Source organism: Balaenoptera musculus, chromosome 13 (genome assembly GCF_009873245.2).
Source record: "Balaenoptera musculus isolate JJ_BM4_2016_0621 chromosome 13, mBalMus1.pri.v3, whole genome shotgun sequence".
Classification (NCBI taxonomy): Eukaryota; Metazoa; Chordata; class Mammalia; order Artiodactyla; family Balaenopteridae; genus Balaenoptera; species Balaenoptera musculus.
In genome coordinates this window covers 1,310,160-1,334,180 of record NC_045797.1, presented here as the reverse complement: position 1 = coordinate 1,334,180, position 24,021 = coordinate 1,310,160, and the positions used below count along the sequence as shown (strand labels likewise).

The following is a 24,021-nucleotide window of genomic DNA, read 5'->3' as shown; positions in this document are numbered from 1 at the left end:
AAAAGTGAGGAGGAAAGAACAATGAGAAACAGTTGATGAGAGTTCCAAATGGAAACAAGGGAGAAAAAGAAGCAGACAGATTCTCCTAAGAAATAATAAAAGAAACGTTTTTAGTTTCTACATTACAAGGTTCCATTGAGTGTCCTGAATAAAAATGGGGGGAAAGAAAGGAAACTTCTCATGGAAATTAGCTGACTGCTTCCCAGCTCCCATTCCCCGCTCTCCTTCCCGACAGTCTTTTATTTCTGATGGGGACCTTGTGGTCCCCGGGAAGCAGACTCCACCCCCAGCCCCAGGGCTGGATGCTATAGTCTATTTCATCTCTCTGGCTACAGAGACTGGTTCAAAACGCTATTTATGCAGCCTCAGTTGGTGACTCCCAGGTTTTCTGGGAATGCAGAGATAAACCATTTGAATGAGGAACGCTGGACCCCAAACAAGGAAGCTGGGAGCTGGTGGCAGCCAGCCTGGTCCCCTGACCTGATGCTGGAAGGCTGAGTGGAGACACAGGGAGAAACCGAGCCCTTGTTGGCACCCATGTCTCTGTTACCGGAGCATGTAATTCCTTTATTGTTCAAGCTCATTTGGGCTTGGGCTTGTTTCTCTCTGTTAATGAGAATTATTTATCATTGAATCCGAGTAAAAGAAATCTCATCAAGAAATTTCAGAGCAGCAAGGGTGCAACTATAGTTCTAAAACCTTCTTGCAAGAAAAAATAAAGTACATCGCCTACAAGGAAATGATCAGCTGACTGTCAATTTTTCAGCAAAATTACCAGGTGATAAAAATCGTGGAACAATATCTCGCAAATTTCGAGGGAAAATTATTTTTATCTTAGAAATGTATGTAGTGAATCTCTTCTGAAGTGTGAAGCCATGACATTTTCAAATTTACATTTTTAAGTTCGCCTCCCACTACTCTTTCTTAAGAAGTTGCTTAAAGATGTGCTTTCAAAGAAACGAGGGGCTCGAACAAGGGAGAGGAAGACACGGACTGGGGGCTGCACCCGGTCAACCCAATAAGGGATACAGGGATGTCCTGGGACAGCAGCTGTGCCCCAGCCTGAGGGGTGGTCTGCATGAGTGGGGTGGGGGGAGCGCCTGGGGCCGACACCTCTGCAGGGGTGGTCGCTTGTGGGAAAAGATGACCTGATGGGGCAGACTGGAAAGAAAAGTCACCTGGAAAAGCATGCAGTTGAAAAAGTTAGGCAGATGTTTACTATAGTGAAGAAGAAAATGCTGTACAAAAATTTCATGGCACACAACTGCTATCAGAGATAATAATAAGAACACAGATTATTGCTTAGTTATCAAAAGATGTGACATGGCGCCATTGGGAGAATGTGATATGGCTTTTGAAGAGTCCCATTCACATCATGACACGGTGAAATGCACCCTTACTGCCTATAACTTATAGATAATTATGAATAGTTAACAAATGTTGTATTTTACAATTAACTGAGCAGTTATGAATTTTATTTTTGTTGTTTTCCTACTTTTTGGAACCCCTTTTTTTCAGCTTTCACACATAAGCGCTTGAAAATCTCATAGGTCCTAAGCAATGATCTATAGTGCCTGATAGATAGGACATGATGGGGGCAGTGTTAGGATAACACATCATCATCTGCTGTAAAGTGAATCAACTGGAAAAACAATGCAATTGTGATTAATGACAAAATCAACAACTTACACGTATTGAGCGCTTACCACACGCCAGGCTTGTTCCAAACACTATTTATGTGTTATTTTATTTAATGATCTCACTCACTACATGGTATTGGTATTATCGCTTCTATAGATAATGAACGGATGGATTTTAACCTCTAGCCTAGAGCCACCCATGCGATATTTCTCCAGAACCTGATGACATTTAAAACAGAAATCAAGAAACAGCAGAGAAGCACGGTATTTAGAAACATGACAGTCAATACCAGCAGGAAAAAAAAAAAGAAAAAACTTAAAGTGATCATTTGAGGAGTGGGTTTGCAGGTAGGAAGTGGTAGGGGAAAAAATGGCTAATTTTCACTATAAACTTTTTGTACTGTTTGATCTTTGAATATCTGCCTGTATTAATTTACAAACTTTAAAAAAATAAAACAAAGAACATGAAAGCAACAAATGGCATAATTCTGGCCCCAGACAAGCTTTTTTCCATGTTGCTTTCCACATGGAGTTGAACTTGGGTGAGTGCTTGCCAGAGTTATTACTACCTGAGTCATGGTAGCAGAACAGAAGTCTCCAGCAGGACCACTGCAATTCCCAGGAGCTGATTCTCCTCTGCCTCGTCACACTGTGACGCTTTTCACTCAATTTTAGACTGGAATTCAAATAGTGATGTGAGAAAGAGCCATGAAGAATTTCAATAACATATTTGCATTCTGAGTTAGGAGGGCAGGCACAATGCCATAGTCTGCTCTCCACTTATATATTGAAATTCCTATTCCTTTGCTCATTTGCCCAATAGCATTTAATGGACAAATGTTAGCAGATGTGAATTTTTTCATGGTAGGTCCTGTTGGTGGAGGGAACTGCTAGGTGTATATGAGTTAAATCAAACAGAAACTTAGCTGGAGTGTGTGTGCGTGTGTGTGTGTGTGTGTGTGTGTGTGTGTGTGCATGTTGGGAGGGGTTTAGAGATAGAGACCCTAATCTCCTCTGCTGAATTAATCTAATTCATGAAAGCTTGAATCTTTGGGTCTTATTCCAATAGTTAAAATATCCTAACAGAGTTGATCTTTATACTCAGACATATTTGATCTAGACAGTGCGTTGTAAGGAATTGAATTCCTTCTTTAGCTTAGGTTTCGGCATTCTGTCTCATATTATAATGCAGTGCCAGTGCTAGAACAAAGATCTTTTGAACACTCAGCGATTGTTCATTTTTTCTCAGGAAACTATGTCCATGTCAAGAATTTCTCCTACTGGGGCATCATCGCTCACCGCCACTGGCAAACACGTAGCTGACGACTTACAGAGATAGAGTGCGGGTAGGGTGACAAAAATCATGATAAACCTCATTGACAATATCCTTCTTTCTGACAGAAACTTACTGAGACACAGGATCTGAAAAGATGTAAGGTTGGTGAAGACTGAGAACTTTTAAGGTTTGATTCTCTTCCAGTGTACGAAGATGAGTTATTAAATATCCCCAATGCATTCTTAAATTTTTAATGCATACAATGAACAAGGCAGACCACACAACATGGAAACAACAGAAAACTTGTCATTCCCACACAGGAGAAAAGATGGAGTGGGCATGTACCAGGTGACAAGTCATGGGACACAGAAATGGGAAGTTGAAGAACAGGTAAGGTAAAAACATTGAGACAAATGCTAATGTTTTTTTTCAAACTTCAGAGAATGTTGTCAGTGAATTGTGTAATTATTCTCAGTCTTCTCCATAGGGCTGCCATCAGGGAAGTTATGAAATGCCCAGCATCTGGTAGTCAAGTCATCAGTGTCCATGACACCATTTTTTTCCCCATCAGTTGAGTAATCCAGCCATAAGTGAAATCAAAATGTTCTTTCCTTACTTATTATTGATTCAGTATTTTGTTTTAGTAGTCTCTGCTTTTGTGTCAATAGGCTCACAAATAACTCAGAATCCTTTCCACGTCTATCACCAGGCTCAAGGGGCTGCTGTCAGCAGAATCTTCTTTCCTTCATCTCTTGAAAACCAATGATGTGTCCAGCTCCAGGGTGATGATGGCTTTTGCCCTATTTTCCATGTTTTCTCCAAATCCTGCTGAGTAATCTTTAAGTAAAATTTCTGATAACTTGTGAATCAGTTAAATCTCATTTTATTTCTCCACCTTTCAATAAGAATAAGAGTCATTGTTGTTGGAGCCTTGGAATCAGCATTTGTTTGCATATTCCAAGGCTTTTTGTCTCCTGAGACATCAGGGGCAATGGCTGCCTTGCTGTTTACAACCAGGGAGGTCAGGTGGATGATCTGTTTCGAAGTTCACTCTCACCCATTGTCTGAATGTGTCTTCCTCTCATTACCTGTAGGTGTGTGACAGGGGAAATAATACTCATACCAGTTTTCACTATTAATACATTGGGAAAATGTGTTGAACCATAAAATTTTAGCTTTTTCTAAGTTGACATTCTCATGACTTCCTCTCTACAAGGAGAAAGTGAAATTCAGTATCACAGTGTCTGAACAGTTTTGAAGTACAATTAATATGTTTTTGTTAAATAAAGACCAAAATTTACTTAGATGGGTTCTCTCAGAGAAAAAGAACTTTTAAAAAATCTAACTCCACCAACTCTTTCAAGTCATTTAGGAACTGCCAATAAATTTTTAAGAAAGAAGGAATGAAAGGAAGGAAGGAAGGAAAGAAGGAAAAGAGGGAAGGAAGGAAAAAAGGAAGAAAAGGAAAGAAAGAAAAGAAAGAAACAAGGAAGGAAGGAAAGAGAAAGAAAGAAAGAAAGAGGGAAAGAAAGAAAGAAAAGGAATGACTCCTGTACCAGAGTTAAGTCTGGGACCTTCTAACTTACATGTCTCTTCAATTACGTCAGTTGAATATGCTTTTTAAAAATTCACTTTAAAAATTCAATCAGTTGGACTGAAATTTTTTTCTTCAAGTTTTAATACCGTAAATTATTTTAAAAATATTAAAATGTTCACAAGACCACAGATTCAAATAGGAAAGGCAGGAAAGTACATGCCCAGTCATGAGCTACTATGGTGGTTTCCAGCTTGGAGGAGTCATAGACCAGAAACACCTCGAAAAATCTTTCAAGGGAATCAAACCAAATTACCAAATTTTGATCTTACTAAGTAAGAAAAAAACAAGCGAGGAAAAGTAACACACCAAACAACAAAAAACATGACCTCAGAATAAGAATTTTTAAATTTAAACAAATTTTTAAGTTTTAAATTAAATGAGTTTAGCTTTATGAAAAGTGCAGTGTATTTTTCTGATTTCTTTTATAAGCTCTTACTTGAGAGATGAAAACCTTATCACAAAATAGCCTGGGTAGTTTTATTACTGTGTGGAAATCACTGATTTAAAGGGCTGACGCTTCACTCAGCACCGTTTATGGAAAAGTTCAGAAAATGAAAAAAACATCTTCATTGGAAGCCCTGCTCCTTCCAGATGAAGGAATAGGGTCATCGGGGACTAGAAAAGATAACAACAGACACATCTGCTCTGCTGCCATCATCCCTAACAAATACAGAAATCTGGAAATGAAGATAAAAAAAGATAGATGAACATTTCCAAAAGTATGTTGCATAAAGCACGACTTTCAGAAGCTGTTCCGTGAGAAGTGGCCAAAGACGGGTCGGTGATGTTGGGAGTTTCATGACGGATTGTGATGCATAGAAGCTCTGAGAAACTGCCGTGCTGGACCAGAAAACCTGACTAATTCTGTGCAGCTACTGCCCACGTACATGTAACCTCAGAACTCCCCTTGTAAGAACTGTGAACCTGGAACACATCCCGTTCTCCAGTGTTTCACTAATCCGTACGACACTTAGGAGAGCTTTCAGGAAATTAAGGTATTAGTCTAGGCACTGAAACTGTACCGTCTTGAATTATATCCAGTGACTTGAATCATATCCAGTCACTCATTAATTCACATTCACTGAGCAGTAACTGCAGGTAAAATAATATCCTAAACCATGTGAAGAATTAAATAATAAATGAGGAAAGTATAAGGGGTCTAACTTCAAAGATTATAATCTATAAAGAAAAATAAAACTTATTCAAGGAGCAAAAATAAAGTAGAAGCACATTAAATCAAGTTGAAGATAAATTATTCAGAATCACTGAAGGTTGAAAATAAGAGGAAATAAAATTGGGTTGAAGATATACAGGTTTCTCACAGGTTTTTTTTTCCTAAGCCAAATATTAAATAATTAATTTATTTTATAACTCTGAAAAAGTCATTTAACCCCCCCTGACCTCACTTTCCTTATCTGAAAATGAGAAAATTGAGCTAAACTTTTCCTTCCTGCTCTGAAGCTTGATGCCGTGATTCTGACAGAATTTCCCATCCGGCAAAAAGGACATTTGAAGAAAGACAGGGATTTTCTTTTATCAAAACAAGTAGATAGTTCTTCTGTCACCCATATTCAGATCCCTGGAGATTATTCCAGATGAAAAATTCCATGTGGCAGTTGTGGAAAGTAATGCATTTGACAAATAGCCCCCAGAGCAATTTAAGGGCAAGAAGGGCATGCCTCTAATTCATGCCCACGCCAGTGCCACATTAATCTTCCTACAAGACAGGTTGGGCACACTGGACCTTGCCCAAAACACTTTAATAGTTTTCCACGGCACACGGCTACTCATTTCAAACTGCCTTGAACGTATGTCCCAAGATTCCATTCTTAATTACAAATTATTGGGTTGCAAAGAAGATAATGTTCATGAGCTACTTTTTGCAAAAGAGAAATATATTAAAAGAAGTGGGGATACCCTTGAAACACAGGGCAGTAAGTACAGCTGGAATTGCTAAGGGCTTCACTAAGGAAGGAAATCATACAGAATCAAGATACTTATGTATTTATTTTTATCAGGATAGAATTCTAATACCACAAAGTTCACCATTTTAGAGTTTACATTTCAGTGGTTTTTCATATATTCACAAGGTTCTGCAACCATCACCATTGTCTGATTCCAGAACATTTTCAGCACCCAAAGAAACCCACACCCATTACTGTCACTCCCTACTCACCTATCCAGCCTCCTGTAGCAAAATGTAATTTATTTACTATCTCCATGGATTTTCCTATTCTGAACATTTTATAAAAATGGAGTAACATAATAGGAAGCCTTTTGTGTCTGACTTCTTACAGTTAGAAAGTGTTTTCAAGGTAGATCCACATTGTAGCATGTATCAGGACTTCGTTTCTTTTATGGTTGAATAATATTCAATTGTATTGTTATGCCATGTTTTGTTTATCTATCCATCAGTTGATAGACATTTAGACTGTTTCCTATTTTTGGCTATTCTGAATAATGCTGCTATAAGCATTCATTTACAAGTTATTACATAAACATATGTCTTCATGGGTATATGCTTTGGAGTGGCATATGCCTAGGAGTGAAATTGCTGGATCATGTGGTATCAGGGATTGAATTTTGTCTACCTCCCCACACCCAATTCATATGTCGACGTTGTAACCCTCATGCAACCTCATTTGGAAATAGGGTCATTGCAGATGTGATTAGTTAAGATAAAGTCATCTTCATTGGAGTAGCCCTGGTATCCATATAAACTGGGGATATTTGGACACAGACACACTACGTGAACAAGAAGGCAAAGATTGCAGGGATGTGTCTACAAACCAAGGACCACCAACCATGGCAACAAACACCGGAAGCCTGGAGAGAGGCAAGAAACAGATCCTCTCCCAGAACCCTAGGCAGGAACCAACCCTGTGGACGCCTTGGTCTCACACCTCCAGCCTCCACAACTGTAAGACTATACAATTCTGTTGTTGCAAAACATAATACTTTGTTCTGGTAGCCCTGGGAAATTAATTCATATGGTAATTCTACGTTTGATTTTTGAGGAACTGTCAAAGTGTTTTTCCAAAGTGGCTGTGACATTTCACATTCGCACCATCATTGCATGAGGGTTTCAATTTCTCCACATCCTAGCCAGCGCATGGCATTGTCCAACTTTTAAATTATTTTTATCCTGGTGGGTGTGTAGTGGCACCTCGTTATGCTTTTGAAAGTATCTCCTTATAATCCTTATTATTCCTGTAAGATTAACAATAATGTCTCCTCTTTCTTCCCTGATTTTAGTAATTCGAGTCCTTTTGCCCCCCTCGGTCAGTACAGCTAAATGTTTGCCAGTTTTATTGATCTTTTTAAAGAACCAACTTTTGCTTTTGCTGATTTTCTCTATTTCATTTCCTTCCACTCTAGACTTTCTTATTTCCTTCCTTCTTCTTGCTTTGTATTTAGTTTCTCTTCCTTTTCTAATTTCTTAAAATGAAAGCCTAGGTCATTTATTTGAGATCTTTCTTCTTGTTTAATTTAGTCATTTACAGCTACAAATTTCCCTCAGCACAGCTTTTGCTGCATCCTACAATTTTTGGTACAGTGTGCTTTTGTTTTCTCTAATCTTAAATTATTTTCTAAATTTCCTTGTGATTTTTTCTTTGACTCATTGTTTACTTTGAAGTGTGTTGCTTAATTTTCACAAATTTGTAAGTTTCTCAAATTTCCTACTGCTGTTGATTCCTAATTTCATTACCTTGTGGTCAGAAAACATACTTTTTATGATTTCAATCCTTTTAAATTTATTGAGACTTGTTTTGTGGCATAACATACGGTCTATTCTGAAGAATGTCCTATGTGCACTTGGCAAGAATGTGGATTCTGTTGTTGTTGAGTGTTCTGTGCATGTCTGTCAGGTCTATGTTTACAGAGCTGTTTGAGTCTTCTATTTTCTTGCTAATCGTCTGCCTAGTTGTTTTGTCTATTATTGAAAGTGGTTTGTCAAAGTCTCCAATTTTTGTTGCTGATTAGTTTATTTCTCCCTATATTTGTCTGGTTTTGCTTCATGTATTTCGGGACTCTGTTGTTGGTGCATATATGTTTATGATTGTCATATTTTCTTAGGTGATTGGTCATTTCATCATTACAGTGTGTCCTTGTCTCTAGTGGCTGTCTTAAGCCTGTTCTTACTGATATTAGTACGGCCCCTCCAGCTCTCTTTTGGTTACTGTTTTATGGTGTATCATTTCCCACCCTTTTATGTTCAAACCTTTTGTGCCTTTGAATATAAACGATCTCCTCTACACAACAGGTAGCTGGATCTTGTCTTTGTATCCATTCTGCCAATCTACCTTTTTTTTGGTGTAATTACTGAGGTAGAATTTATGTATGCCATTTTATCATGTGTTTCTTATATATCCCATGTCTTTTCTGTACCTCGATTTCTCTATTATTGCCTCCCTCTTTGTTAACTAGATATTTTTCTAGTAAATACTTTAATCCCCTTACTGTTTATTTTACTGTATATTTTTAAAGTTTTTAATGTTTATTTTGGGGATTACTGTCAACATCTTTATTTATACCAATCTTATTTGGATTACTATCAAATTAAAGTCAATGCTATACAAAAAACTTTGTATAGTTGTGGTCTCCCTTCCCCACTTATTGTCACAAAATATATCTTTATGCATTGTTTCCATCAACTTGGGCTTATAGTTATTGCAGTATGCATTTTTACTTTAAATCAAATAGGGAAAAACAGTGTTACAGACAAAAAATGTATTTTTACTGCCTTTTGTATTTACCTGTGTAATTACCTTTACTGGTACTCTTTATTTCTTTAATGAATTCAAGTTAATGTCTGATGTTCTTTCTTTTCAAAATAAAGGACTGCTTATAGTATTTCTTGTAGGATAGATATGCTATCAATGAACTCTCTTAGTTATTGTTTATCTGATTATCTGATTATTATTGGTTATCTGGAACTTCTTAATTTCTTCTTCATTTTCTGTAGCATAGCTTTGCTGGTTACAAGATTCTTGTTTGGCAGCTTTGTTTTGTTTTTTTCCTTCAGGGCTTTTAATAAGTCACCCACTGCCTCTGGCCCCTATGGTTTCTGCCATTTGATATCTTGTCAGATCCAAGATATTTAGACTACCTGTTTTTATTTTTCTTGCGTGTATTCTCCTTATCCTGGATTATTTCTAACAGTCATTGCATCAATCTAGTCCCTGAAATGAAACATAGAATTTCTCACACCAGAAATGTGCACCCAAGTAATCTGAGCCCTGCAGTTACCAAACTCTTTGTCTAATCACCATCAGAGATTTTCACAGCTTACTGGCAACTTCATATTCCAAGATGCTGCAGCCGTTAGAATCTGGCTGGCCCTCTCTCTTTTCTCACTTCTACTTCCCTCCTTACCATCTCCCTGCCGAATCTCCTCCAATATCTCCTAATTCTTTTCAGACAGTATGATCAGTTAGTCAGTTCTCTTCAGCTCTTATCCCGTGATTCACCTTCAGGCTCTCTGTTACATACCCAAACTCATCAAAATGTCTATAAAAACAAAAAAAAATTGCTTCTATTTAATAAGGTCTAACCTATTTTGGAAGCAATTAGCAACTCAACATTAGTCTCCTGCTCCATTAAATATTCACGGTCACATTTATGTGCAGGAGGGTCCATTGTTCTTCCCCCTTACATATAATTTCCTAGAGCACATTTTTATACCATGGAGTATGATTCATTTGTCAGGTCTAATTACACTATGAGTTTCTTGAGAGCAAGTAAAAGATATTCAGTATGTAGTAGATGGTGAGTTAATTTTTTTAAATGATAATGACCTAGATTGTGTTTAATTTACTTAATAAACACACTAAGCGCACACCACAATTTGCTGGTGGAGCTGTATAATATACATGCCGTGTGAGCAATATTTACAAAGGAAGTAAATAAGACAATGATAGGATGCGTATAAGGACCCAATCAGCCTGAACATGATGCTTCGTTCCACTGGACATCGTAGATGCAAATATCTCATTTTGATCCATCCTGGTCCCTAGTGACCCTCTCATTCACCTGGAAGGGCCAGGTATGACCTTGCCTTTCGTGTCCTGATGAAGAGGATATTTCATTACCTTAGCTGTTAACCCCCTATAGTACTTACGGAAATTCCAGCACATCCAGACTGAATTTCCTCTCCTTTTATTCAGGTTTCATGAGTTTTTCATACACAGAAAGACACAGTAAAATTTTCAAGGAAAAAAAAAGATTCATGGTGCAGCTGATTTGTATTCAAAAGTGAATCATCTAAAATCCATTATACTGACTTTTCATCAAAAGGCAGCTAAGATGGGAACTCTTTTTGCTACAGGGGACCCTTCTTTCTAAATGGACTATCGTCCCATAGTAATAAGGCCTTGTAAAGGGACAGCACTTCACACTCCAAGCTTTGTTACATAAAGAATTAACTCATTTTATTCACCCAGGGAGGCAGGCAGGCTTTATAAGGCTTTTTTTTAAATGAAGACACTGAACTATAGAGCAATTTGATTTGCCTTGGTCGTACTAATTATTAGAAGTGAATTCCTCTGACAGTGGTATTGAAGGTGATTTTCACAGTATCAACAGTGGCTATGGCAGGGGTAGGGGCCAAGGGGTATGAAAGGCAAGTTTAGGTAGGTCTCAACAAATACCTTTTTTTTAATTGAAGTATAGTTGATTTATAATATTGTGCTAGTTTCAGGTGTATACAAAGTGGTTCAGTTATATAAATATATGACTGATAATAATATAAATATATATATATTTCAGATTATTTTACATTACAGGTTATTTCAAGATACTGAATATAGTTTCCTGTGTTATACAGTAGGTCCTGTTGTTTATCTATTTTATATATAGTAGCGTGTCTCTGGTAATCCCATACTCCTAATTTATTCCTCCTCATTCCCTTTTCCCCTTGGTAACCGTAAGTTTGCTTTCTATGTCTGTAACAAACACCTTTTTTAAAACCATAAGTAATAATCTGAATAAAGGAATCCATGCCACTTCTGCAGCTCTTGATGATGGTGAAAACAAGGCTTATGATGTTGATAATGATGGTGATGATGGTGTTATCAGAAACTAAATAAAGGCCAGGGATTGCGGTAGGGGCTTAGATTGAATGAATTTATTAAATACTCACAGAATCATTAAAAGTTGACTGCATTGGTCAGGGTCCAATCAGGAGAAAGAAACTTCACAGTAATTTGAATAGAAATTAACTATAAAGAATTTTAAAACAATTATAAGAGGACTAAAGATATAGAAGGAACTTTAAAAAGTAGTGTACAGCTGAGGGGGAGCATCTAAGGAAAGGAAAACTTGGAAGGGTTGCCTACCTCAAGCCTGGGGTGCAGACCTCGTTTGACCAGTGGGTTGGAGCCCACTGCACAGTGGAAACAGTTGCTGGGTTGCCAGAGTCGAGCCAGAGTCACAGGACAGAAGGACGCCACCATCTCGGGCACATGGGAGCGCAGGTGGTGGGCAGGTATGCAGAGAGAGTCCTGCTCGAGGTCACAGCAGCATTGCCATGGGAACTGTGGTACAGTGTCCATCTTACGAGGGCCCCAGCTAGCACCCTTTGGGGAACAGGTGAACTGAGGCAGGTGGGATGTGTGCACATGGAGCTGGGGTGCCACTGCTGGGACAAGATAGGAGCGGCGCTGGTGTGTCCACGACTTGTGAGCTGGAGCCCGTGATTCCCGAGCCGAGGTGGGTCTGCGCGGTCCCTGAGAGGCTACCTGCTTGAGGGCACGGTTGGGGCAGCGTGAATAGGGTGCCCGCGCAGACATGCAGAGCTAACTGGCAGTGCCACGGGCACAGAAAAGAGCAAACTCTGCGCAGGAACCAGGAAGAGGAGCGCCTTCCTCTGCTGTGTCTCCCCAGCTCTCTCCACACACAAAGCTTCACGCTGTGCTAACTGCAAAGGAAAAGTCCATTACATCAGAGCAGGTACTGAAGGATGGATTTCCAGCTGAGAGCAGTAAATTCAACTGGCACAGTAGGAATGCTATTAGTCCCGTTTTATTTTTATTTTTGTATTTATTACTTTTCTACGTTTTTCTTATCCCAGCTTTATTGAGGTATGATTGACAGATAAAAATTGTATGTATTTAGGTTGTACAATGTGATTTTTAAGGTACCTAATGTGATGATTTAACATATATTAACTAATAAATTTTAAATATTAAATGTCATTTTATATAATTATATATTAAATATTAAATCGAATAAATATTAAAGTATATGAATATAGAGATAGATGATGATATATAGATAGATGTTAGATAGATAGATGATAGATAGATAGATCGATAGATAGACAGACAGACAAGAAACAGGTTTAGAGGGGTTAATTTGCTCAAATAATGTATTCAGAAAGTAAAGGAGTTACCATACTCACTGAGACATTTTAACCAAGGCATGTTCTTGATGCCTAATATGACAGATGCGCTGTGGTGCGGACTTCAAGCCGTCCACACCAGAAGGCATCTATCATATTAGGTATCAAGAATGGTTCCAAATCCATTCTCATTCTCATCTTTTTCCAGCCAGAGACCATGTTTCCCCCGCACACCTCCAACCCCTGCCCTTGCTGATGGATTCGGCTAGGATCTTCCTACTGTGTGTAAAATAATATTTGTGACAATCCTACGACTCATTTCTCATGGATTACACTTTGAATTTTTTTTTCTTTGCCATGAGTTAAGAGCAATCCCGTTATTTATTCCTCTCTCTTTGTTTAACACACGATTGTTCCTGAGTCGCTCCTCTTAGCGCTGTTGTGCATTGATCTTAAGTGCGTCTCCTCTTTAAGGACACAGGCTATACGATTCTGACATCGATTCCTATCCATTTCAGTATGGACTCGTGGATATCTATGTAATACTTTGCATTACAATCCAGGACTACTGTATTTTGCTGTTCAGATTGTTCCAGCTTTGGTCATTGCAAGCTCTTTCAGTTTAGCTGTTGTGTCCCTTTCACATGCTGCCATCATTTTGTTTGCTGAGGACTTTCTTACTTCCTAGAACTACAAAGATCCCCAGTTCACCTTGTACATTTCCTTCTCCAGCCCTAGAAGCAGCTTTCTCTAAGGAGCCCTGGTTCCCTTTATTGGAGAATGACATTAGAAACCAAGGACTGTGCTCATTTCTAATGCAGTGTCACTGTGTCTAGGCTCTCTCAGAGGACAGAACTAGAACATACATGTATGTTTACTAACCCATGTGTACACACATATCTATAAATTATTTAATCTATTCATCTGTATCTATATTAGGTTAAACATGAGTTCATACTGATGCCTCTGCATCTAGTTTAGGAACAAATGATTCATTCTAGTTTTTCTCCCTTGTTTAACAGAAATTTCACACTCCAACAATAAGGAACCCGACTCCCTCCATCTGGCATTGATTTGTTTAATTGTTCAAATCCATTATACACGTGTAGTAGTATCAGAACTGTTAATCTGTAATACCATGCTAGTTGTCTTCTGACTAACCTTGAGTTAGTTGTCTTCTCACTTAGGTTATGGGTTTTTCATTTTAAAAAATTATTTGTGTGTAACCAAGGAAGATTACTTCAGCTTGGTATAAAATTCAGATGAATGTTGTGATGAGATGGGTGACAAGATATTGCAAAAATATAAGACTCTGAATGGAACATTAGCATATAATTGATTTTATCTGGATTGTTTCAAGATCCCTTGAAAAAGGCGCTCTGATTAGCTTTTGCTGTTGATTCTTGGTTGCATGGAGTATGAAAGAATTATTATGAAGCTCCATTAGGAAAAGATAAAAAGAAAATTAGAGAGCAAAAATTTACCTCTGAGATTAGTACACACAATCCCATCAGGACACATCAGATTTTAACATCCTAATGCTGGTATTCTCTTAAATTTTCAGTCACTTTCCAGGTATCTGGACACCAACCCACTGTCACAAGCAATGTGTGTAGATCAGGGTTGCCCAACAGTGTCACTATTGACATTTGGCTATTGACATATTGATAGATAATTCCTGTGAATTACAGAATGTTTAACCTTTACCCATTAGATTTCCACCTGCCCTTCAACCCCAGTTGTAACAACCAAACTGTCCCCAGATGGTGCCAGATGTCCAGTACAGGGCAATATTGTCCTCATTTGTAAACCACACGTATAGATTTGAGGCTTGGTTGGATCTATTTAAAATTTTTCTTTGATTATTTGTTTTTAAGTGAAAAACGCCTCTGCCATACATGAGGAAGAGGTTTGCACTTATAATCTCAGACCTGATGGTCTCAATTGGGCTCCACAATAATACCATTTCCTTAGCCAGATATGCGTATATATGAGATAGATGCACCCTTAGACTTTCTGCTGCATGGCTCTTTTCAGAAATAACTTTTAAAAATGGGGCTCAGCAGGTTTGTGGCTTTCAAATATTTTGTAGCTGAAGAACCCAAATTCCATCCAGACATCTTTGGAGATGAGAAGTAGAGGGGACAGGTGAGAGATTCAGGGGGGGAATTTTCAATCCCAAATTAAAGAATATTTTTAAAAATAAAACTTTCAGATATATGTCTAACCTTTGGGAATAACCAAAAGTTCCTTGAATAAGTAAACTTTTACCCACTCACAATTTGCTTTTACCGTTAATAAATTGTGCCAATGCAGCCTCTTTAATTACAGCCTATTATTAAACAGTGCTGCCTTTCTCTAGTTTAAAACTTAGAATCCAGTTCTTCATTGAAAGAGAGATTTTCATTTATTTTTCATTTGAAAGGCATGCACTGTCCTGGGTGTGTTTAGGAGTTCCCTCAGTGAATTCATCATAATTGGCTGAAATATTTTTACAGAATCTGATCCAGGTTGAGTTTGCCAATGCTATGAATTACGGAACAGTTCTTCCTGACCTAAACAGTTGTCAGTCTATGGAAATCAGTGCTGCTTGAGGTTAACTTATATCAGAAGGTTAATGCTTAGGCTCTTAACATTGTGGACTTTTAAGGCTCAGATATTTCTGGCGTGACAAGTAGAAACAGAGGCCAGTCATCTTGGCAGGACACTTAGTGAACACTTGCCTGGAACACATTATTTTTCCAGGCCTTTAGCCCTTACGAGGGAAGAGTCTAAAAGACCCTTAGAATCCATCTTTCATTCTAAACCTAAGTTGGCTGATGGTCAAGCAGGATAAATAACTTACTCATAGTCTCCCAGCAGGCTGGTGGGCGTGACAGGTCAGAACTTGCATTGTCTGTACTTCTCACTCCCAGCTCATGTCTCTATCTGCCAGGCCTCCCTCCAGGGCATGGGAGCCAGTCTGATGGGTGGTCCACTCATAGTCAAAGGGGTCAGAACCCAGGGTCTCTGAACAGAAGTTCAGAGCCAGAAAAGGCGAAGTAGAGATGACCTGGGTATATCATGACTTCTTTCAAATACAAGCATACCCTGAAGTCCATCACAGTATATCCTATTCTATTCTATTCTACTGTATCATGACATATCACATACTATATTACATGAAAAAAGCTAGCAGGGCTGTGGGTGAAGTCAAGTGGCAGCTGGGCCCCTGGCCCCAAGCCCTCTTTCACTTTCCTTTTGGCCAATCAGCACAGGAAAAAAAAGGAAAGCTAAAATGTAAAATGTAAGTATCAGGAAAATGCAACTTTCTCTAGTAAAGTACCAAGAAGAGACGAAGATGAAGATGACTAGTAGGGAACAAAATGAGATGGGAATGGGTATCTGGGCAACCAGAGCATCAGGAGGAATAGGAGGACTTATTCTATGCCACGATGATTGTCTTAGGTCAACTGGCAGTCTCAAGGAATGGGAAAAAAGGACAAGCTCATTCAGAAATTCATTCAATGGGAGATGGTAGGCAAATATAAACTGTGCCTGATTCACTACATTTATATCAAGGTCTTGGTAGGTGTAACAGAAAATGGAGAAATAAAAAGCAATTCCAAAAGAAAAAAATGGATTCTTCTTAAATCTGTGGCTGAAATGGATGTGTCTTTCAGTCAGAACCAGTCTGTTAGGTAAAGCATTATGAAGCTGTTATCAACCTTAGCTGAGAATGCTGATTCTCACAAAAGAAAAAGAAAAAAAAAGACCCAAAATGAAACAGATGAAGATTCCAGGAATTTTGTAACAAGGCAGAAAGGAAATGACTTTATGCTGATTTTCCATAATGTTGTGTATCCCACATAGGAGCTCAAAGAGGCACAGTCGAACTGATTAACCCAAAGGACAAGCCATGGTGGGTGACCACAGAGCAGGTTTTACCTTATTCTTGAACTCATACCAATCCCTCTCTCGCCTGTGGTTGAACCAGGTCTGGTCTCTGACTCGTCACAGGGTGACATATTCAAATGTCAAAACTTCAGAAACCTGATCAGCAACCAGAGACTAGGGTAGACCCAGAATAATTGGACAACCAAGTCGATTTAAGCTATTTTCCTTAGAAACTGGGTTACAGAAGTCCTCCTCTGAGAAACTGCACAAAGGCTGCTTGTTGCTCTTTATTAAAATTATTATCCAAACCCTCTCGGAAGGGCTGCCATGGTTGGTTTCCACAAAAGGAGGTTCACCTGTACCATCAACTTATTGCAAGAGAAAAGGTTATATATGAAACCAGAGGCACCATTTAGAGAGAGACAGAGGGAGGGAGATGAGTAGATTTTATTAAGCAGAAAATTGGCAAAGGCTTGACGATCTCTTGCTAAGGCTGTTCATGGCATCTCCCCACAGATGGCAGAGCCTCAGGTTAGCCTGAATTGAAAAATGGCAGCTGCGTGTGTGTGTGTGCGCGCGCGCGTGTGTGTACGTGTGTATTTGGGAAGGGGCTGTGGATAGTGATAGGAAACAATTCAGGCTAAATATAAAAAGCGTCACTTAACGTAGCCACAACCAAGAGGCTTCTTGTGTGTCCCGCTTGTGCTGCACCCCTGGGTCGTCACAGCGTAAGGCCCACATGCTCCCCTCTCAGATGAGAACCTTGTCTTCTACCAAGAAAACAGAAGCAACCGAAAGGGGAACTTCTTCATCTTCCCTCCACAAAGTCCACCACGCCTCCTGCATCCCCTCCCCTCCTGTAAAGAGGGACAAAGTACGCACATGCCTGCCATTCCTCACTGTGGGGGAAACCACCCCAGCACCGTCTCGTGGGCTTTGCTCCTGCGTTACACCTTATTATTATTGTCTTTTACACAATCAATTCCTCTTTCTTGATTTATTCCCATTATGGTGTAGTATTTCTCACCTTTAATACACAAGCCCTTCCTTCATCCTACGGCTCTTTCTGGTTGTTTCTCCATTTCTCAGTTCCACAAGACAGCGAAAGGGACCAGAATACACTGCCCCCAAGTAAGCCACTTTGGATTATTTTGAGCTGAAGGCAATTGAGAATCAACATATGCAGAAATAAGCCTCCTTGGAGCTTCCCTTATTGGACTAAGAAAGGAACTTCTAGAAATGAGGAGTGCCTTAAATCCACGAAGAAGACAGGAAGCTTGCACCGAGACGGGCCTGTACAGATAAACCTTACAAAAGTAACCCTGATCTTACATTAGTTTCCCCATATGTTTACCTTCCCGCAATTTACTGCCCCTAGAAATTCGAAACCCTTTTCCTGTGTGTTTTCACTTCTCCACAAATGTATTGCCCTTTGTTAGAATGGTATATAGCCTCCAGGCTAGACTATGTTTATGGGGTTTTCATTTCATTTCTGTAAAGCCCCATAGGTACACCCTGTGCCAGTGAGAGAGGAGAGGGTCTCCCAGTTCAAGCAGACGGCAGACGGTGAGCCCAGGACCGCCTGTGGGTTAGTGCCCAGCGGAGTTAATAGACGTGCCACAGCTGTCCCCCGACTGCAGCTCAGGGTGCCCCAGGATTCAGGAGAGAAAAAGTCAGGAAAGCGGGAGGTAAATAAAAGACAATAGACGTATTACAGAATGAGACCGAGTTTCATTTTTGGCCCTGGCGCCAACTGTGCAGTTTCAACCATCTCGCGTGAGCTGCTCTATTTGTGCACATTGGGAGTCAAGGCCATTCTGGGACTGGGGGCTGGGAGGCACCTGACGGCCCGAAACGGAAACGTGCACACTTTTCGGCTCCAAAATAATTCGACCTGCGCCACCTGGAAAAGCAGCTGCCCGGAGATGAGGAAAGTTTCTGTAGGTTGGACAATTGCACACAGAAGCCACAGAAACTCAGCATCAGGAAAAGTCAGGATCAGAGAGTAAAGCAGTGTTAAATCAGCGCAGTGCAGGGCTGCCGGCAGCACTGCGTGCAAATACACCCCAGGTAGTTCAGCGCTGATTACCCAGGGCTGTGCTTCTCCCACCTCTCTTCAGCACTCCTCTTTGCTCACCACGCACTTTCGGGTTTTCCTGCACGTCCAGCTGTTACTGGGTCACCTGCAAGGTGCAGCACGTGGCTGCACGCACGTCAGGATTTCCGTATAGACAGCTTCTCACTGCTCTAGCGGTTCCCACGAGCAGCGCGGGAAGCCTCTTCAGTGCACGCGCGTGTGTGTACAAGTGTATATACATAGTCATGTGTTTATTTCCATAACAGCAGCTACACTACAGAATCCACTGGTTTGATCATTTCAACTCTGCTCTGCTTGGAAAGCTCATAGAACAAAACCCAAAGAAAAGACATCAAAGTCACAATTCATTTTGCGTGATCTCCACCTGCCACTACAGAGTCGAGTTGCCTGTGACCTTCGGGGGAATTTCGGCCAAGAAACAGCCTGGGAAGGTAGATCAGGGGCGAAGAGACCTTGCTCATTTGCCTCTGAGCTCCTGTAAATAGCTGCTATTTTAAGGACTGGAAAGGGTATACACGTGTGACACTGTTGCCGTAGCTCCCATTTGACAATGCCAAGGCTTTTGGCTGGATCTTACGCACAGACTCAGCGATGCCCTTCATCCTTTGTTTACGCCTTGCCCCTGCAGACAATCTGCTGCTCTCAGCTCCTGAGCCACGGCTTCCTGGGTCCTCTTTCACCATCTCACACCCCACAGCACCATTGTGGAAAATGAGAACAGGAACTGAACTCTAGTGATACTGTTTCCATCGCCAGTTGCAGTGGAAACCTGGACACGATGTACATTGACACTGAAGGACACAGCATCCAGTTCCCTGCTATATGAGGGTTTTTTCTTATTTATTTTTTTGCTATATATTACTTAACAGCCTCATCTGCTACTACTTCACTCTGAAGTCCTTGGGGACAAAGACAGAGTCTTGGACATATTTTATTTCTAGCGTCTAGCCAGTGTCTGGCACGTGGGAGACACATGTAAATTAGCTGTTGGATTATTTTAATAGGTCATCACGGAAGGGTTCCTGAAGAGTGTGGGTCCCAGTCTGCTTATTAATCTGGTAATAGGTTAACTGGAGGAGGTTAGAAGCTAGAGTTTGTTGCAATAGTCCAGTTTCACAATATTAAAAGGTAAAACTAAGTTTGAAGGTTTTATTCACTTATTCAACAAATATTCGATGTCTGTTATGTGCTAGAGCTCATAAACAGTGAGGGAACACATAAAGATGCCTCTGTGAATAGTTATAGTGGGAGAGTCAGGCAGAAGACGAGAGACTCGCACCCACATTCTACATAATTCTAAGGACAACAAATGCGGCAGGGGAGAGGACTAGGTGTGCAGTGACCAGGGAGCCTCACGTGAGGTCCCTCTGAGCAAGCACCTGAGGGAAGTGTGGGGTGATCGTGCACGTGTCTGAGGGAAGGTTGCTCTGGTTCACAGGCTGTGGGGCAGTAGGATGCCTAGGTGTCCTAGAAATAGCTGGGAGGCCAGGCCGGCTAGAACAGAATGAAGGGGCAAGTGAAAAGGGGGTGAGGTCCTAGATCCTGGAGGACTTTCCTGGCCATAGTGAGGGCTTTCCTTCGTTCCTGAGTGAGAGGAGACATTGAGGGAATAATGACGTCACATAACTGGTATTTTAACAGGATCGCTCCGGCTGCCGTGTTGAGAATACATTGTCAAGGTCACAAGAAAGGATACTAAATTAAAAAAAAATATTGAAAGAGTTTAGGCATGGATGGTGGTAGCTTGAAGGATGGTGTATCGTAGTGGAAGGGACAGAAGGTAATAAGATTCCAAGGGGATTTTGTGATGTGATATGAAAGAAAAAAGAAATCAAGGCTGACGTTCAGGTTTTGTTCTAAACAGCTGGAAGGATAGAGGAGAACAATCTAGATATCAGGGTGGTACAGGGAAAGTGAGTAGCAGAAACGCAACTCGGGACATGTAGTTTGAAGCTTCCTGAGCGCTCAGGTGGGTCAAGTGGGCAGCTGGATGGACGGGTGTGAATGTTGGGTAAGGGGCCCAGGGACTTGCATTTGGGGTGGTCAGCATGGGGACCCATGTGACAGGACGAGATCATACAGGACATGGGCGTTGACAGCAACGAGCAGAGGTCGGGGGCACCTAATTTTAGAGGTTGGAGCGATGAGGAAAAGGACAAAGTAGACAAAGAAGGAGCATCCATAGAAAGAAGAGGGAAAGAAGATGAATATAGGTTTGTGGAAGCCAAGTGAAGAAAATTTCAAGGATGTGAATGATAGCTGTGTCAAAGGCTGGGGACGAGTGGAGTGAGATGAAGACTGAAGTGTTACCGTTGTAGTTTTTTTCTAGCTTTTAGCTGTATTCCTTCATTTCTGGTAAAATTTTCTATTGATAGAATTTAAAACATAGAAAAGTTGGTAGAATAAAACAAGGCTATTTCCTATACTCTTTACCCATATTCACCAAGTGTTTCTGTTTTGCCCTATTTGTATTATAAATTTCTCTCTCTATATCTACATATGAATATATAGATAGGTATTTTTCTTCTGAATTACTTTTTGGAATTATCATGTCCCTTTACTCCTAAATAGTTGAGTAAGTAGTTCCTAAGAATGAGGACATTCTCTTATATAATGCTGATATCGTTGGCAAAATTGACAAAATTAAGAAAGATTAATATATAATGATCTAATCTATTGTGTCCATGTTAGTTTTTCACTAGTCCCCATAGTTATGGTTTATTGATAAACTATAGTTTATAGTTTTTTAATTATTGTTTTCCTAGTCTAGGATCAAATGCAGGATCATACATCTCAATTAGTTGTCATGTCTCTTTTAAGTTCGAGGTGTTTCTCAGCTTTTCTATATCTTTCCTGACCTTGATACTTTGTAAGAGTACAGACCAATGATTTTTAGAATGTACTTTAATTCGAATTTGTCTGACGCTTCCTCATGATTAGGTGATGTCTTTTGGCAGGAATGGCATCAGGGTGACATTACATCCTTCCCGGAACATCCTATTAGGGGGCACATGATGTCATTTAAGATGGTGTTTGCCAGGTTTCCCTACAATAATGTTACTATTGTCCCTTTTAGGTAATTTTTTGTGGTGATAATTTGTGGGGAGGTCATTTTAACATGTAAATATCCAATTCTACATTAAATAACCTGTTAGTTTTGAAACACACTGATAATTTTCCAAGTCCACCGTTCGTTTTATATTAACACTCAACTGTGAGGAGGAGCTTACTGTTCTTCATTTTTTATTATCTAGTTGTTTGTTTTCCTTGTTTATATCGTCATGTATTAATAACTTTTTATTATTCAGTGGGTGCTAATCCATTACTATAATTGTTTCTTTTTACGTTCAAATTGTCCCAAAAGTGACCAGGGCAAACCTGTTCATGTTAGTACCTGTGACCTTGTGACCTTGTGACCTATGACGTCCTCCCACTATCCTTTCAGCATTTCTCCATTTTCTGGTGCAATAAGATGTCCCAGGACCATCTCAGAATTTCCCTGTCCCAACTGTGGCCTCATTTATCCAAGGAAAGCTTTTTCATTTTACTGGAGAATGATATTTAGAAATCAAGATCTGGGTGTTAATCAGACATTTGTGTATCTTCCTTTGTGAGTTTTCTATTCAATATCTCATATTTGATGGTATAGTTTTCTCTATTTTCTACTTTGAATTGTCTCCAAAAGTGAATTAATTAAACTCAAACTGAAACTTGGATGAGGTGAAAATTCCTAAAGGGAATAATTGTTCTTCCCTAAAGAAAACTCCAAAAGTCAAATACGTACAATTTTTTCATAAAACATGATATTACAGAGGGGTATAATATTCATACCTGTTCTACTTTCATTATTGAAGGGTCACGCCCTTCATCCTTGCCCTTTTCCTCAATCAACCTTAATGTATTCTCATGGATTAAATTGCCAATCTAATATCCAAAAAACTGGGGTAAGTATTAAACACATTAGAATAATTATTGGCTAATTATCCTATCTATTTTTAAATGAATTATATCCTTTCTAAGAAATGTCACAATACTACATGCAACACATTATTGGAATAACATTAAATCTAAGAAAATCTATGTCAGTCATCTAACTCGGGATATACAATCTTCTGTCCAAATTCTTACAGACGGGCCCCACTGATGCCTAACCTTCCCAGCGAAAGTGAGCACTTGCTTGAACTGCTGGTTTTCTCCCAGTGGGTGTGTGTCCTCAGCTCCCCGCTGGGCCCCCCACTGATGCCAGGGACGGGAAGCTCAGGGCTGACTCAGAAAACACTCTCTTTAGCTGCGGGATTGAGGCAGACGCTCAGCTCCTCAGTGGGGCCCGCTGACACCAGGGGAGGACGGGGGGCAGGGCAGCCTCACCGAGTCCCAGCCCTCACACCTTGCCCCCCGCCAACCCTACTCCCCCTGCTGATGCCGTGAAGGTGAGAGGGTTCAGCCTCCCTCTGGGCGTCACTGACTGTGAGTGGAGGGGTGGAGGGGAGCGCTGAGTAGCCTGGCTGCCTTCGGGTGTTAAATCTTCCTGCTGCTAGGTGAGGGGCGAGGCTCAGCTCACAGGGGGATCCTGCCTCTGAGGGGAGGGGCTTCAGAGAGCTGCTGCCTGCATAGTGGGCGGGAGGTGGGACAGAAGACCTGAAGAGACATTTTTCCAAAGAAGATAGCCAGATAGTAAACAGGCACGTGAAAAGATGCTCAACATCGCTACTCGTCAGGGAAATCAAAACAAAACCCCAATGAGATATTGCCTCACACCCGTCAGAATGGCCATCATCAAAAAGTCTACAAATAACAAATGTTGGCCAGGCTGTGGAGAAAAGGGAACTCTTGTTCACTGTTGGTAGGAGTGTAAATTGGTGCAGCCACTATGGAAAACGTTATAGAGGTTCCTCAAAAAATTAAAAATAGGACTACTATATGATCCAGCAATTCCACTCCTGGGAATATACTGGGAAAAAATGAAAACACTAATTTGAAAAGATACATGCACCCCAATGTTCATAGCAGCATTATTTGCAATAGTCAATATATGGACGCAACCCAAGTGTCCACCGACAGATGAATGGATAAAGAAGATGTGGTACATATGTACAATGGAATATTACTCAGCCATAAAAACCAAAAAATTCTGCCATTTGCAGTGATGTGGATGGACCTAGAGATTATTATGCTTAGTGAAATAAGTCAGAC

The 24,021-nt window shown here is 40.2% G+C and overlaps 1 long non-coding RNA gene across 2 annotated transcripts in view; it reads right to left on the bottom strand.

Annotated features, from left to right (window-relative positions):
- Positions 1–3,033: 3,033 nt before the first annotated feature.
- LOC118905656 overlaps positions 3,034–24,021 on the bottom strand; it is a 122,573-nt gene continuing 101,585 nt past the window's right edge. Inside the window, exons 3-4 of one of the 2 annotated variants that reach the window (XR_005022307.1) lie at positions 11,851–12,431; positions 3,034–4,004 (exon numbers count right to left, since the gene is read on the bottom strand). This is a non-coding gene — a long non-coding RNA (uncharacterized LOC118905656). Of the gene's footprint in view, positions 4,005–11,675; positions 12,432–24,021 lie in introns of those variants that run through there. The other variant, XR_005022306.1, reaches the window with a different exon arrangement.